The sequence below is a fragment of the Mytilus galloprovincialis genome, chromosome 2 (assembly GCF_965363235.1).
Source record: "Mytilus galloprovincialis chromosome 2, xbMytGall1.hap1.1, whole genome shotgun sequence".
Lineage (NCBI taxonomy): Eukaryota > Metazoa > Mollusca > Bivalvia > Mytilida > Mytilidae > Mytilus > Mytilus galloprovincialis.
Genome location: NC_134839.1, coordinates 85,513,960 through 85,530,152, shown reverse-complemented (window position 1 = coordinate 85,530,152; position 16,193 = coordinate 85,513,960). Strand labels below are relative to the sequence as shown.

At 33.3% G+C, this 16,193-nt stretch overlaps 1 long non-coding RNA gene across 1 annotated transcript; it reads right to left on the bottom strand.

Moving 5' to 3' along the window:
- Positions 1–11,986: 11,986 nt before the first annotated feature.
- On the bottom strand, positions 11,987–16,145 carry LOC143064679 (uncharacterized). The gene is made up of 2 exons (XR_012975307.1): positions 16,020–16,145; positions 11,987–14,573 (listed from the first exon to the last, which is right to left on the bottom strand). It is a non-coding gene; the product is annotated as an uncharacterized LOC143064679 (long non-coding RNA).
- Positions 16,146–16,193: the final 48 nt, after the last annotated feature.

Genomic DNA, 16,193 nt, shown 5'->3' with positions numbered 1-16,193 from the left:
TCCTTAAAAAAACAAACAATAGATATGAAAATAATAAAAAGAAAGAAAGAAAGACAAACTACTCAAATGGCATGGGTGCAGTACCTTTCAAGAATTCCCGAAAGTTGCGAAGCTAAAAATTAAATAAACGGGGGAAAGTCCAATAACCAGTATATGGAAAGTGCGAATCGAGAAACCGCTTCTCATGTTGAGTCGCGATATTTTCTTATTTGAAATTGTAAATTTGCAGACACTCCATGAGGTAAAGATGTTTTATTTTTGCAATAACAAAAAAATAATGTTAAAATAGTCAAATGGACCAGTTGTAAACGAGCAACACAGTAAAATGTCATTATGGACATTTAAACTGGTTTATACCTATCATTTAAATATATAAACGAAAAGTAAGCCTAAATGTGCTCAATATCAAAGTAAAAGCAAAAGTTTATGTCCTTGATAAAATTGGGCTGCTATGTTTTTCTTTTGTAAATAAATGATTAAATGCTATTTATTCTATTCAGTTGTAAATGCGATATTTTTTTCAATGCAGTGTAAGAACTACGTTTCATAGTACTAGTATATGAAGAAGCAGTCGTTGTCCATTGCCTTCTGTCACCTCCTAGGAGTTTATTTTACCTTTTTTGTTATTAATTTGATTTTTTAGTTTAAATATGATATGTGACCGTAAAAAAACAATTAATGAAGAAAAAAATCATATGATGGAGCTCTTCTTTTATTGCTACGGCCATTTGAAAGTATAGGCCATTTTAAAGGACTATCTTATTTCTCATCAATTTTAACCCATATTTGGGTTTTAATTATGAAAAATAAATACAGTTCTACAATGACAAATTACTCATACTTTCTTTAAAGATGTAGTGGACCAAAAAGGCTAAAATCGTTCCACGTGGTATAAAAAAACCTGATATGAACACAGCTTCAAAAGCCGTCGCCCCTTTTCTGGCTCTGCAACATCCGTCATGTTTCATTAACTTTGATTGTTTGTCACAATAAATGATAAATATTTTTATTTCAATTTCAACAATTAAATTTATAAAACTTATTAAAATTACATATAGACATGCCAGATGATACACTACTAACACAAAGGTTCCTGGGACTGAATTTTCGGCTCTCCCTTGACACCATTTGCGAGTATGGGTCTTGAGGAAACGATGGTAGTCCGTCGGAAGGGGACGATAAATGGCTGACCCGTGTTAAGAGAGACTCATATCTCTTGCACGTTAAAGACACCCTTGTATATTTCGAAAAAGAGCAGGCTAATGCCGCTACAAGGCAGCACTCGCACCCGCAAAGTGGAAAGGGATTAATATAAGTTGCAAAACTTGTTTTCTAATCCACTATAAATAAATATGTTTAAACTAATATATCTGTGTCAACACTGTATTATTCTAGACGAACACTAGCAAGAAAAGTTGAGCGGTGCATCGAAAACTGTACTGTGCAATATTGATTGTTAACCTAAATTTGATCGACTCGCTGGGGATATTGAATATCACGTCAACTTTTTCATAAGCGTATATTTGGTAACATTATACATCATCTATTCGAAAGTTCGCCAGTTGATATTTTGCTTGTACCACCAAACCTGTCATGAACAATTGTTTATGTTTCTACTTTGTTTAATGTATTGTGTCGTTTTGTCGTATTTTTATTTTGGGGGTATTGTTTCTTATCTTTATATAGGTGTTTTTTTTTTGTGATGGAGTTGGGATCAAGTGCATTTTTTGAAGATAAAGCCTGAAATAATTTTGTTTAGCGTATGTATACTATGAATATTTTTGAAAAGTGTGTCTAGTCTGCTACAAACCAAAATGTATATTATTTTCAGGGTTTGCATAATTACTACGATTGTTTAGTATTCAAAGGAGTGTGCTAACTGATAGTTTTATATCAAACAGACCCCCAATATACACACTGTCTTAGTCACAATAAAAATATTACAATTCAATGTGCACTGTTAATGTCAAAGTATAGGGGAAAAAACTCGATCTACTCCCGCTAGGTCTGTTTCCTTAAACATAAGATATCTTTTAATGATTTTTGGTAATGGTAAGTCATTCACTTTGTCTACAAGATCTCTCCCAAAATTGTACAATATAAAACCTCGTGTCAGACATATTAGTTGTTGCGGAGTAGAAGTAAGACACATAAGATATTCTCGTTGATTCTGATTTAAATTAACACACTTTTTAATTGCTTCTCTGTCGACATTCCGTGCTGTGGTGACAAGTAAATGTAGTATTTCTTGCTGGCAACAATCCGACAAATGCAGAAGTATACCGAAAGGATCATGTTTACCACATGGCAAACAAGTTGTAAAATTAAGGTTTGCTCCATACTTTAATAGCAAACATATAACTGCTTTGTCTAAACAAGTCTTGTTGTTTTTCAAGTATTGCCCAATGACAGAGACGGATGAAGGTGAATGATATAAATTAGGATCTGATCCATTCGTAAGAAGAATTGTTACAATCTCCACACGATTCAACAATTTTGAAGTTTTCACGGCTAGCATCAAAGGAGAAAAATTATCATCTGACATGTCATTAACTTGCGCACCAAATGACAATACCAGCCGACAGATGTCAGGACTGTCTACAAGGACTGCTTCGTGAAGTGGGCTGTATTTACAACCCGTTTCTTTGGACACATTTGCACCACTTTGCATTAATATTTTCACTACATTAATAGCATTGTATTCTATCGCAGTATTTAGTGGAGTGTTCCATTTGTAACAGGACCTACATTGTAAATTGACATCAGCACCAAATCTCAGAAGAAGACAAACTGCATTTACCATGTTTTCTTTGCATGCTTTCACAAGAGGCGTCATCCCATAACGACTGAACAAATTTGGATTCGCTCCGTGCTTTAATAACAACTCTAAACATGTTACATGGTTGATAGGAACCAAATTAATTTCATATCCCATGTAATACTTTTTATTTGAAAGCGCTCCATTTTCTAGTAAAAGTCTAACACATTGTACATGATTGTTTTCGATAGCTATATTAAGGGGGTCATAAGTTAAATAACCCATTTCACGAATATAATTTGGGACATCTTTCCGATCTGCATCGCAGTAATTGATCATCGCAGCATTATCTATCAATACTTGCATTGCTTTGAAATACCCACGGCAAGCAGATAACAGTAAAGGTGTAAATCCAGTCTCGTCGGTAATGTTAACCTCTGCTCCTTTCAATAATAATAAACTAACACATTCAACATAATTTTTGTCAACGGCACGGTGTAAAGGCCGAATACCATTCTGGGCAGCCTTGTTAACACACGCACCTGCTTCAATTAAACGTGTTATGTCTGTTAAAGGTGATTTCAGAGATATGGCGTTTAAAAGTAACAACTGGGGCTCTGTTGATTCATCGTGCAGTCTTTCTCTCTCCTCTTCAAATTCATTCTATATAACAATGAAATATATAAAAGTGTATCATTTTCAATGTATTATTCATATAGCTGGTACAATCAGCAAAAACTTCCGTACCAGCCAGAGGTTTGCAAAATTAAATCCCCTCGGCAGATTTTGCAATAGTTACATTTTTAATTATCAGAAAAAATTCAACCTTTACACTAATACGTATTGAAATATTATATAGTGTAAATTGTTTTAATAAGGCAAGAGTTTTTCAACTTGATTGCTTTTAAAAAAAATGAAAACAACTAGCTGCTTTGTAAAGAATGTAAGGTTAAACTTTTGAAAGGGCAAGTCGCAACACAAGTAAAAATATAATCAATATAGACATGTATATATAAGATTCATATCTTACCTCAGGTCCATCCCAGAATAGCATCTTTATACAATAAGGAGATGTGGTAAGATTGCCAACTATCCACCCGAGACCAACTTTGCTTTCATATGAACGAACAGATACACGTGCGGCACACATGTATTATGTATATATACTTACGAATATAATTGTAACCGTATATGATATGTTAATAAGCTATCGTACAACTTATTATATAACTAAGATTAGTATATGTATTACATAGATCGAATGTTCAATTGATTGGAAAACAATAATATCTGCTATAACAACTACATTACTGGTATCCATGACTATAAGAATCATGTACCTTTGTTATTAATTTCTAGAGGATGTGTGCCATTGGAGATGATCTAGGGCTATTTTACTAGTCACAGGGATTATATCTTATCTTATTAATTTCTAGAGGATGTGTGCCATTGGAGATGATATAGTGCTATTTTACTAGTCACAGGGATTATACAAAATTAAGTAACAAGGCGGTAATTGCTATTTTCGCAACAACAAAAAAAGAATAAGCAGATATATGGATACTCTTATCTTTTTTATTGATCAGATCCTAATTAATAGTTTTCAACGTGATAATCTATACAATGATGTTGGCGCTAATCTATACGATGATGCTGGCGCTAATCTATACGATGATGTTGGCGCTAATCTATACAATGATGTTGGAGCTGTCTGTATAATGACTGAACTCAATATGACTAGTGAATCCGTGATAAATCCGAGTCAGAGCAGGATGATACTTTTTATATACTTAATCCGTCGAATAAAGAAAATCGTGAATGTATGAAACATATGCCGCAGAAGTTAGATACAAATGTGTTGGTTTATGCTCTTTCTAGACTATGGAGTATGTTATCTCTGTGGTCAATCTGATGTGAAGACCATGTACTGAAAACGTAATGGCAGTGGCTATTTTGCCGGCTACTACTAAAATTCGGTGCATTATTATAATAGAAAAAAGAGCTAAAAATAATTTTTATTTATTTTAGCACAATATCAATCAATCAAAATACAATACAATGAAAAGTAGATATGGAAGATGGTCATAAATTAGTCATTTGTATAAACTTTATGATATTAATGAAAATCATGTAAACACATATCTATATACATTTTCAAATCTTGGTAAACTCTATGGTAATAATAGCCTACAATGTGATAATAAATATAATGCTTTGTAAAAGTACATTATAAATCAAACTACATTACAAATTGAAACGAATTTAAAATTGAACATGATTTACCATTTGCAATTTTTAAAATCCAATTCTATGCCTTTGAAATGTTTTTTTCTAGCACAAGATAATTGTTGACACCCAAACAGTAACTTCAAATTTCAAAGGCTTCCTTTCTCATGTGACATATGTAAATCAGATTATTCTTCTCGTTAAATACGCCCTGAATAACTTCCCATGCATCTTTTTGACAATACTTTTAAATTAAGTCAATGTTTACAATTGAGTCCAACAAGAAGCTGTTAAGAGTTTAAGTCTTGTTTCAACTTTTTCCCCGATTATCAAAAGTGTTGTTATTAACATCATGTTTTACTGAAAAGCGTCCAACAATCCATTCTAGTATAAGGAATCCTATTTTCTTTGAAACTTTTCTTGTAAAATAGTAAACAACTGCATTTGCGGGTACGTTTTTTTTTGGAAGACAAATGACAGTAACAAACTTTGTGTCACATATTATATCCTTTCACGTTTCTTGTTATTTGGGGGTAGAAATATGTGCGATTCACGCCGTCCACAACATTTGGAATCCAGAAGTTGATTGTCTTGTTGAGCTATATCTCGTTCTTCTTCTTGTTAAACTAGTTCTCTGGAATTTTCGATTATTATCAGTATCATTTTCTTTATTATCTGTTACATTTAAATCACCATTGATGTATGCAATATTCATATTAACATGGAAGTCTGTGTATTTGTTTTCGTTGTCAACTGCATTTGTACTTTCCACAGAATCAGATTCTAGAACTTCAAGAACCACATATTTCTTCCCTTGACTCTAAAGGTGTAATACTCGGAATAATATATAATCTCTGCTTATATTCATTACCAGTAGCTTCGGATGCAAGACTTGTGAGGTGTTGCAACAGTATTTGTGTCGCTTGCAAAATCAGGTAATGTGGAGTAGTGATGGAGCACATATTTTATGTTGTCATTTATGCTTTCAATGCTGTTGTTCGTGCGATTCCATAGATTAAGACAATCTTTTTACCCATTGCTGTCTTATGCCAATTTCTGTTGGAGTATGATATTACTGAATTTGATCAATCTTCACACAGCTCTTTGTAAAAAGTTTGCAATTCATCCTCTGGTTTTGAATAGACTACCCTCTGCATGCATAATTTCTTATGCTTAAATTTTCTTATCAGCTGTTATCCACAATTTTTTGATTGAACCTTTTCGTCTAAAATTCCTTACAACATTAAACAAGCATAACTGCAGCTTTGCTGCATGGAGGTATATTAGCTTTTCCCAAATCATGTCTTTGTCAGTAAATATAACTTGTATAATAATAATTTCAATTGCCCATACACTAATTCTTTATTGAGCTTTCTGTTTGGCGGGACTTGCTTCCCTTTTCCACAGCTGAACAAAATGTTCCTTCTCATAATTTTCTATAACCAATGCAATCATTGACAATTGAATTGTGCATTACGCTCAATGTTTAGGTGTGGTATCATCCATTATCACACTACACTATGAACTGACAAACTATTTAGGTTTAAAGTACTCACCCGTATTTAGTTCTTTTGGTTTTTGGTTTGTTTTATTTTTCAAATTTCAATAGAAATGCCATAAGATATACATAAACATGATGTTTTTGACTGAAGGAGTGTTGTATATCAATATTAAGAACTTTCTCTTCCAATCTCGTCCAAAAGAAAATCAGTCAATCACCTCCTATTATCGGTATTGATAGCACATGGCTTACCATGCACTATAAAATGCTGCTCACGAATGGATTACGCGTGAAAGTTAACTCCGAATTAAGTCTTCTCATTATTACTGTACAAATCCTTTTGATAGACTTTATTCAATTTCATAGGCTTAAGTTTAAGCGTTTATTAAAGTTTATATAAATGTTAATTTTTATATTTAATTATAATTTTTACATTTCAATTCCTGTGATATATAATTTTACTCAGAGCCGGCGAATTAGCATTTTTAACCGGATTTTTGTGACAAAAATGTCGGTTATTGATTTGGGGATGTAAGGCGGGCGGCCGGGCGGGCGGCAATCAAATGTTGTCCGTGCATTAACTCATGAACCGTTCAACCAAAGCTTTTAAAATTTTAATATGTTATTACTGACAACTATACGAAGGTCAAGTTCAATAATGGCGATTTTGACTTTTACCGATCAGGAGTTATGGTTCTTGAAAGATTGAAAAATGGAGTTTCCAGTCGTGTCCGTGCATTTACGCATGAACTGTTCTACCAAAGCTTCACAAATTTTAATATGTTGTTACTAATGACAGAATGGTGGTCAAGTTCAATAATGACGAATTTGACTTTTACCGTTCAGGAGCTATGGTTCTTGAAAGATTGAAAAATGGAGTTTCCAGTCGTGTCCGTGCATTTATGCATGAACTGTTCTACCAAAGCTTCAGAAATTTTAATATGCTGTTACTGATGACAAAATGGAGGTCAAGTTCAATAATGACGATTTTGAGTTTTACCGTTCAGGAGTTATGGTTCTTGAAAGATTGAAAAATGGTGTTTCCCGTCGTGTCCGTGCATTTTCTCATGAACCATTCAACCAAAGCTTTTGAAATTTTAATATGTTGTTACTGATGACAAAATAGAGGTCTAGTTCAATAATGACGATTTTGACTTTTACCATTTAGGTGTTATGGTTCTTGAAAGATCGTAAAATGGCGTTTCCATTCACGTTGTTGCATTTACTCATGAACCATTCAATCTAAGCTTTTCAAATTTTAATATGTTGATACTGATGACAAAATGGAGGTCAAATTTGATATTGACGATTTTCACTTTCACCATTCATCAGTAATGGTTCTTGTGATATTGCCAGGACACAAATAAATGTTAATAAATCCGGTTTGCTGTCGTTGTGACAGCCTCTTGTTCTTTTATGCCTGCCCTGCGCCTGTCAAAATAGGATTTGTTATCTATTTTTTTTTTTTATATTTGCTAGTGTACCCATATCAACAGCTAAAGTAAATGAAAAATATGACTGCCAACTTACATATAGATAACTATCCAGATTTAACCAGAGTGTATGCATCGTACATGCATCAAGTATAATTCATGTATGCAAAATTTACCTTTTTTTGTTCAATATTACATATAATTTTAATATGCAATGCATATACATGTAGAAATCTATGTACATATTTATTTAAATAAATAAAATGTTATTGACTCTGAATTATGTATAAATTGATTTGCACTTTTATTTACCACATTGTATATATAATGACGTTATATCATGTACATATTGACTTTTTATGATGCAAGCACAACATTGTAGTTTAGAATTAGTATGAAAAAAGAGGGTTTTATAATGGCTAGTTTTCAATGAAATTGATAAATCATAAATATTTTCCACAAATTTCTGCATCAGATGTTTAGTAACATGTTTGAAGTTAAATTTACAACATCTATGAATTTTATAAACAGACAGTTTATATCGCCAGCACCAATCTGAAAACTGCACCTTTATGTTATAGTTTACATATGCATACTATACTAACATGACTAGCATCTAGATCTGCATATTATATCAGCATCTACATGTCCTTATAAAATATATCAGCATCTACATCTCCTTATAAAATATACCAGCATCTACATCTCCTTATAAAATATACCAGCATCTACATGTCCTTATAAAATATACCAGCATCTACATGTCCTTATAAAATATAACAGCATCTACATGTCCTTATAAAGTATATCAGCATCTACATCTCCTTATAAAATATATAGACAATAACTGTTTAGTGTCTTTAAATATCAGCTGTATTTGTACGAGGCTAGGAAACAAGGTGTATGCGAGCTTTTAGCGAGCTACTACACCTGTTTCGAGCTGAGTACAAATACAGCTGATATTTAAAGACACTAAACAGTTATTGTCTTTATCCTGCAATTAATTCTGTATATTGTTTGTGTATTGAAAGACACAAAAACTAACATATTAAGAATTTATTTTCTATTTGTAATCCCTTGAGGCCTGCGTAGTAATATCAAAATCAAACATTCGCAAAAAAGAATCTTGAATGGTCAACAATAATACATCGCTCAAGGTTGATAATTATCTATTTTAACATAACAACTAATTTCAACAGTTAACACAAATAACAAAACATTGTCAAATTTGAAACAGAAGTGTACGAGTTGTCCTACGCTTCAGACTTGACATCCACTAAACATGCATGCTGAAATTGACATGGTTGATTTTGTAACACAATCATACACATTCAAGTTTTGAAATCGACAATTGTCATCGTCATTGGAATGCAACTGGAATATACATTCTGAGGTCACACAGGTTCAAACAATACTCAGTCTGGCAGTGGGCGGAGCTTAAAAGCGATATCTGTATAGTATACAGATACAGCATAGCGATATCTGTAGGGCTGTATCTGTATAGTAGAACACCCCATTGCAGGATAAATCAGTATCAACATGTCCTAATCAAATATATCAGCATCTACATGTCCTTATAAAACATATCAGTATCTACATGTCCTTATAAAATATATCAGCATCTACATGTCCTTATAAAATATATCAGTATCTACATGTCCTTATAAAATATATCAGCATCTACATGTCCTTATAAAATATATCAGTATCTACATCTCCTTATAAAATATATCAGCATCTACATGTCCTTATAAAATATATCAGCATCTACATGTCCTTATAAAATATATCAGTATCTACATCTCCTTATAAAATATATCAGCATCTACATGTCCTTATAAAATATATCAGATCCACATGTCCTTATACAATGTACATATTTATGAAGTCGCTTATATTTTAAGTCTCTAAATTTCCTGTTGTTTAACTCAACCTAATAGTTGTTTAATTCAACTAATAAATTGTCTTTCTAACTTAGCCTAGAAGTAAAAGTTATGTTAAAAACACAATTTTATATTTGAGTATATACAGGTACTTGACTTTTGACTCATTTTGTCTTCTTTTTTTTATGTTAGTGGTTTGTTTGCCTCCTTCAGATCACTTTACTACGGATTTTTGTAGTGTGTTCATTTGATGGACAGTTACACCACTGTCCCAAGTTGAAAGGGGTCCAAAGTTAGTAACATGCAGTACAGTGGATGTCGTAGAATCATACCTGTCATATAAATCATCATGGTAATGAGATGTGCCAATGCTAATACAATTGCATACCAAATATCATTGACCTACCACTAGTGGTACACCATAAGCTAGACCTATATTAACAAACTAATACATTGTTAATGCTACAGACGCCGGAAATATAATACCTTAACTAGTCTTCCAAATTTTTGTCATCAAGATAGATATTTAGATCTGTATTATTCAATGACAATACTCATTTAAAAAATCCAATTGCAAAAGAAAATAATTAGACAGAATTTTGTTTGAACTCCATATCATTTTCTGTCTATATATATTATGTGAGCCAATGCATGCCGAATTAGAAGATGCTGTATTTTCGAGACCAGTTGAGATAAAATCATAAAATTTTGTATCGACAAGCTCATCGGTACCATTGAAAATATGTATATAGCTAATCTGTAACCATTTTCACAACCACGGTCAAATGTATATTGTTTCGCCAAAAAAACACCTGTTTAGGTTATCATGTTATACAATCTAATTAAAATATAGATCTCTGATTTCGTTATACTACATATGATAACGAAATCAGAGATCTATACTTTAATATTAGATTGTCATGTAATACGCTATATACATGTTTGGAATCACCGTATGTCATAAAACAAATGAACTGTGAAATAAATGCGGTGATGCGTTTTTTCTCGTGAAAATCTCGTATTTATCTTTCCACATTCACACGGTTCTAGAGGTTTTCAAAATTGGCAAAGAAATTACCATTCATTATTTTTCAGCTTCTTATTGTATATAAATTTAACTTCGAAATTCAATAATGATTAAAATAGATGCTCATACAACAGTTGGATGACTATATATGCTACTATATGTCCTCCTTATATAACTTATAAATGTAACATGGCTTATGTTCGTCGGTTTGTCCTTCAGCATAACCAAGGTAACCTTCTTAACCATCACAATGAACAGGTTTTGTTTTGAGATGTTTATACGATAAATGCTTTAAGTTAATACATGGCTAATACTATCAACAAGCCAAATTGGTATGCATGTTACATTTGTATCTCATTCCTGTTTGTTACATGTTGATAATTTTGATTCGCATGGCACGTGATGAATGCTGTTGACGCAACCGATCTGCACTCTTTTTGAAGTTCTTGGAATTCCCCTAGTCTTTGTTTGAAAAAAATAACATCACGGTTAACTACTCTTGACTCTAATGTTTCTTAGAGACATACAGCCGGTTCAAGTCAGGAAATTGAAGTCACGGGTATCCAAGGTTGTGTTTTGTGTACTATTGTTTGTCTGTTGATGTTTTTCCTTTTTTACCATGGCGTTGTCAGTTTAATCGTTTTTTATATAGATTAGACTGTTCGTTAAACTTTTCCCGTTTGAATGGTTTTACACTAGTAATTATTTTGGGCCCTTTATAGCTTGCTGTTCGGTGTGAACCAAGGCTCCGTGTTGAAGACCATAGCTTGACCTGTAACGATTTACTTTTATTAATTGTGACTTGGATGGAGAGTTGTCTCATTGGCACTAATACCACATCTTACTATACCTATTGAATGTCCATTAGTAGAAGGAACATTGAAAACGCCATGGCAAGTAACGAAGGAATACAAAAAGCCAAACCTGCCGTGTAATATTTTTGACTATTCAAATTTCATAATTCCGACTTTGGTCACCGGGCTATATGTTTTGGCTAGAGATAATAAATGTTTTTTTGGGGGGTTGATCAAATATATCAACAAGTGATTAGTAAAATTATGAATTCTAGCTGTGGCCCAATTATTACAGATTTAATCCCTTACCATTTACTGTACCAGTTTATGGCATTGCTTCAAATATCTACTGAACAAAACACCATTTGATAAATATATCTTTACTTCTAAAGGAAGAGAACGATTTCATTGAGCTGCAACTCCTCTGAAACCATAAAAAAATCTGTCTTTGAAATAATCTTTTTTTTCACAGAAAACGCCAATTTTAGAGAATATATCCAAATTCGGAGACCGTTATCGATCAGTGTCTTGTACGCTTTCGAGCATGCTCAGTTGATGTACTGTCCGACATCTCGGTCATCGGCCAATTCGTACCACTCAAACACTCCTGACACTAATTATTACAACTTGCATCACTTTATCAAACTCGCACCAGATAAATTTGAGCAGCATTCCAGAGCACCTGTGATTATTTCCAGTATTTTGTGCGTGCTTCATACTGCTCAGTCTGTAGCTTAAGCGTAATATGTACTGCTGCAAATGTTTGCACCTGACTGTTCTAAGTCAGGCATCTGATGTACAGTAGTTGTCGTTTGTTTATTTAATTTATACATGTTTCTCGTTTTTTTTTATAAATAAGACCGTTGGTTTTACCGTTTGAATGGTTTCACTTGTAATTTTGGGGTTCTTTCGTTATAGCTTGTTGTTCGGTGTGAGCCAAGGCCCCGTATTACAGGCCGTACCTTGACCTATAATTGTTTACTTTTATAAATTGTTATTTGGATGGAGAATTGTTTCATTGGCACTCGTACCACATCTTCCTATACCTATGATTTGTCTTTTCGTAATCTTACGTTTCTTGCCATGGCGTTATCAAAGTCCTTTCGACTAATGAGCTTTTGATTTTTGATTGTCCCCTTGTTAACTCCCGTATTTCCTTTAAATTGCTTTTTTTTTTAGCTTTTCGGTTTAATTTTTTAATGGCAAAATTTATCACATTATGTATACAACACTTGAACTTGGCAGTAGCAAACTTTTAGAGAATTGTAAATCCTGCACCCCTTAGTCATTTTAATTGACTTAAGTAAAGTTGGGTTGCTTAATTAGTATAGCGGTTTACAGCCTTGACTATATCGAGGCGGCGGTATAGTTTGGACCTTGATAGCTGTCAAAATCCTCTTGTCTGAAAAATTAAAAAAAATTATTATCAAACGAAAAACAAGCGAAACACAAATATTCTACTGATGTAGAAGTTTTGAGATCCTTCAATTATTTTCCTAATTTACTTCATATAGTAAATATTTCTTAATGAAACTCGGGAGCGGCAGCTGGTCCACGCGGTCTAGAACTTTATCGTCTAAGAGATCTCGAACTAACAATCGTGTTGTATGCTTGAGAGGTCTTGGTGTGTTAGCATGTTTAAGAAGGTATCGACGCTCCACTGGACTCAGAATATCATTCTTTTGTATATGTTCTTTATGTATATCCTGAGCTGCATATACCAGTATATCCATCATTTCTTTGTCTGAACAGTTACCTAAATAGTTGAGTATTCCGAATGGATCCTGTCTGCGATACCTTAATACATCCAGACGAATATTGACTTTTGCTCCATACTTGAGCAGCAATAATAAAATGTCCTTTTCTGCGTTGTAAGGAGAATTTTTTAAGTATTCGACAATGGGTGACATGCAAGGATGCATGTAGCTAATGTACTGAGCACTTGCGTTTACATTTGCACCATGTTCAAGCAGTATCTTGATGATTTCTTTACGTTCTTTCAGTTCGGGAGTTCCTGCTGCAAGCATAAGTGGAGTACAACCATCGTCTGTTGTTTCATCAACAACTGCATTATGTAGAAGCAGGAAATAGACGATATCCGAACGGCCTTTTAAAATAGCCGCGTGCAGCGGGCTATATCTATAGTTTTCTGATCTGGTTATTTGTGCTCCCTCTTTGATAAGAAGTTCCGTTATAGCAATATTGCCACTTTCTATTGAAAAATGTATCGGAAATTTCTGGTCAAATCTTGACGGACATTGCGCATTTATATCCGCGCCATGTTTAATCAAAATTCTTACTGCTTCAATATTATGTTCTCGACAAGCTTTCATTAATGGAGCAATGCCACATCTATTAAACGAATTTGGGTCGGCACCATTTTCTAATAAAATTTCCAAACACTCCAAGTTCTCAAGATTCATGACGTTTAACTGGCATCCAATGAAATACTGGTGATTTGGGCGTGCCCCGCTTTTCAACAAAAGTCTAACACAATCGACATTGTTGTTTTCAATGGCTAAGTTTAATGGTTCCATCGTTAGATAACCGATTGCTCTGACATTCTCCGCTAGTTCATTTTCATCAGCATCACAATAATTTACCAACGCACCCTTTTCGATTAGCGCCTTCATTGAGCCGTATACACCTTTCCGGGCACACAAATGGAGTGGTGTATATCCAATTTCATCAGAAGTGTTCACATCCGCACCCTCGTCAATGAGAAAATTGACACATTCGACATAATCCACGTATGCAGCATAATGAAGAGGACGTAATCCCTTTTTAACGGGTCCATTGATATCAGCGCCGCATTTTAGAATTGATTTTATATCATCAATGGGCGATTTCATACTGATGGCATCTGCTAGCAATCTTTGTTTTTGTTCTAAGGACCATGACGTTTGCTTATCTTCTTCTAAGTCATCTTTAGTATTTAATTCTCCCTCGTCCTAAATAAAAGATATATTTTATATCATTTTGAAAATAATTACTTCTGAAAGTGCTAAGCAAGTTAATGTGCAACAAGTTGCTTTAAAATTGATACTATGAATAGAGGATTGTATGGTGTTTGACGTCTAAAGCATCTTTGTTTTTTTTCTCTCTCGGTGAAATTCTAATATAAAGGAGACTTAGTGTTTTGGACGCTCAGTCTCTTGTTTGGACTATAGAGTGAAATTATGTTGCAATATATACATCCTTTAACGTTATTCATTTCCCTAAAACATTAGACAGTTGTAACTGGATGTATTTTTTGTTTGACATTTCCTTTGATATTTCAGGTTTCATTAAAATTCTTATTTGCGCATGATACACAAAGTCGCATAGGCACTTGTTTCAGAAAAAAATCCGATATATTCCTTAATAGTTCATATAGGACAACCTTCTTAGTATAACATATTAAGGTAAAAAGAATTTATTTTCTGAGAAAAGTGTCTGTGCACTGCCGCCATCCTGGTCTCCTCATTTCAAAGAAGAAATACCCCTTAAAAAATAGCTTTTTTGAAGAAAAAAAAAACCAGGAAAATCAACCGTAGGTTATACTTTATCATTGCCATATGATCAACATATGTGTAGCATATTGGAACAATTGTAACAAAAAAGGAAAGATATTAGAATTTAAGACCTCCGGAACTTTTTCAACTTTGTACTTCAGAAAAAAAAAAAGAAAATGTGTTATGCACTGAACAAGAGTGGATCACTCAATAGGCAATTCGAACTTGGTATATTTCCAAGACTCTTTGTATTATTGTAAACAAGCTATTTTGGGAGAAAGTGCATAGTTTACATCGGTTTTAAGTGAATAAAACTATAACTATAACATTAAATTTTAATCAATATGTTTTAGAAATGGAATTTCAATTTATGTTGTATTTTGGAAGACTTTATTAAAAAAAAATGTATTATCGTATTTCTTTCAGAAAAAGAGCAACTGCCAAAACGTTAGACAATTGGATTACAGTAGGGTTGGAAAACATGGATTTAAACAACAGCCACTTCACTCCATATTACAGAAACATTTTGACCTTTTTGTAGCATTTTTGCTACATTTTTGTTAATCAGTTAACAAAATATTGGTCAAATGGAATCAGATGAATGTGCTGAACTAGTTTGGTATAAACATGTTTGTTATCAATAAAATACTAGTCATACTATTGTCGTTTAAAGTACGCAGTCAAGTCAGACAAGACGGAGGACAAGACCCGACAAGCGATAACAGAACTATAGCGAGCCGTATGTTTACTTGTTTTTTTTAATGTATAAATAGAAAGGAGAAACGAATGGAAGATTTGATTTAGTCTTTTCTCCATTATGTATCGCCTCCTCAATTATTGAATAATATTTTGCAATCAATCAGTGAAAAAATCGTTACACAAGGGTTGCATGAATTAATTTACCTTGTTACTTGTACTTTCATCAACTGATGCCATCTTCTTCACATAGCTCAGTATCAAAACACACACGCGTATATGTAATTAGGAACGTAAGAGGTTACTATTGGGGGTATTACCCGATAATAATAAATATTTACTGCCGTGCACAGGTGTATTATTTATATATGTTGATACGAA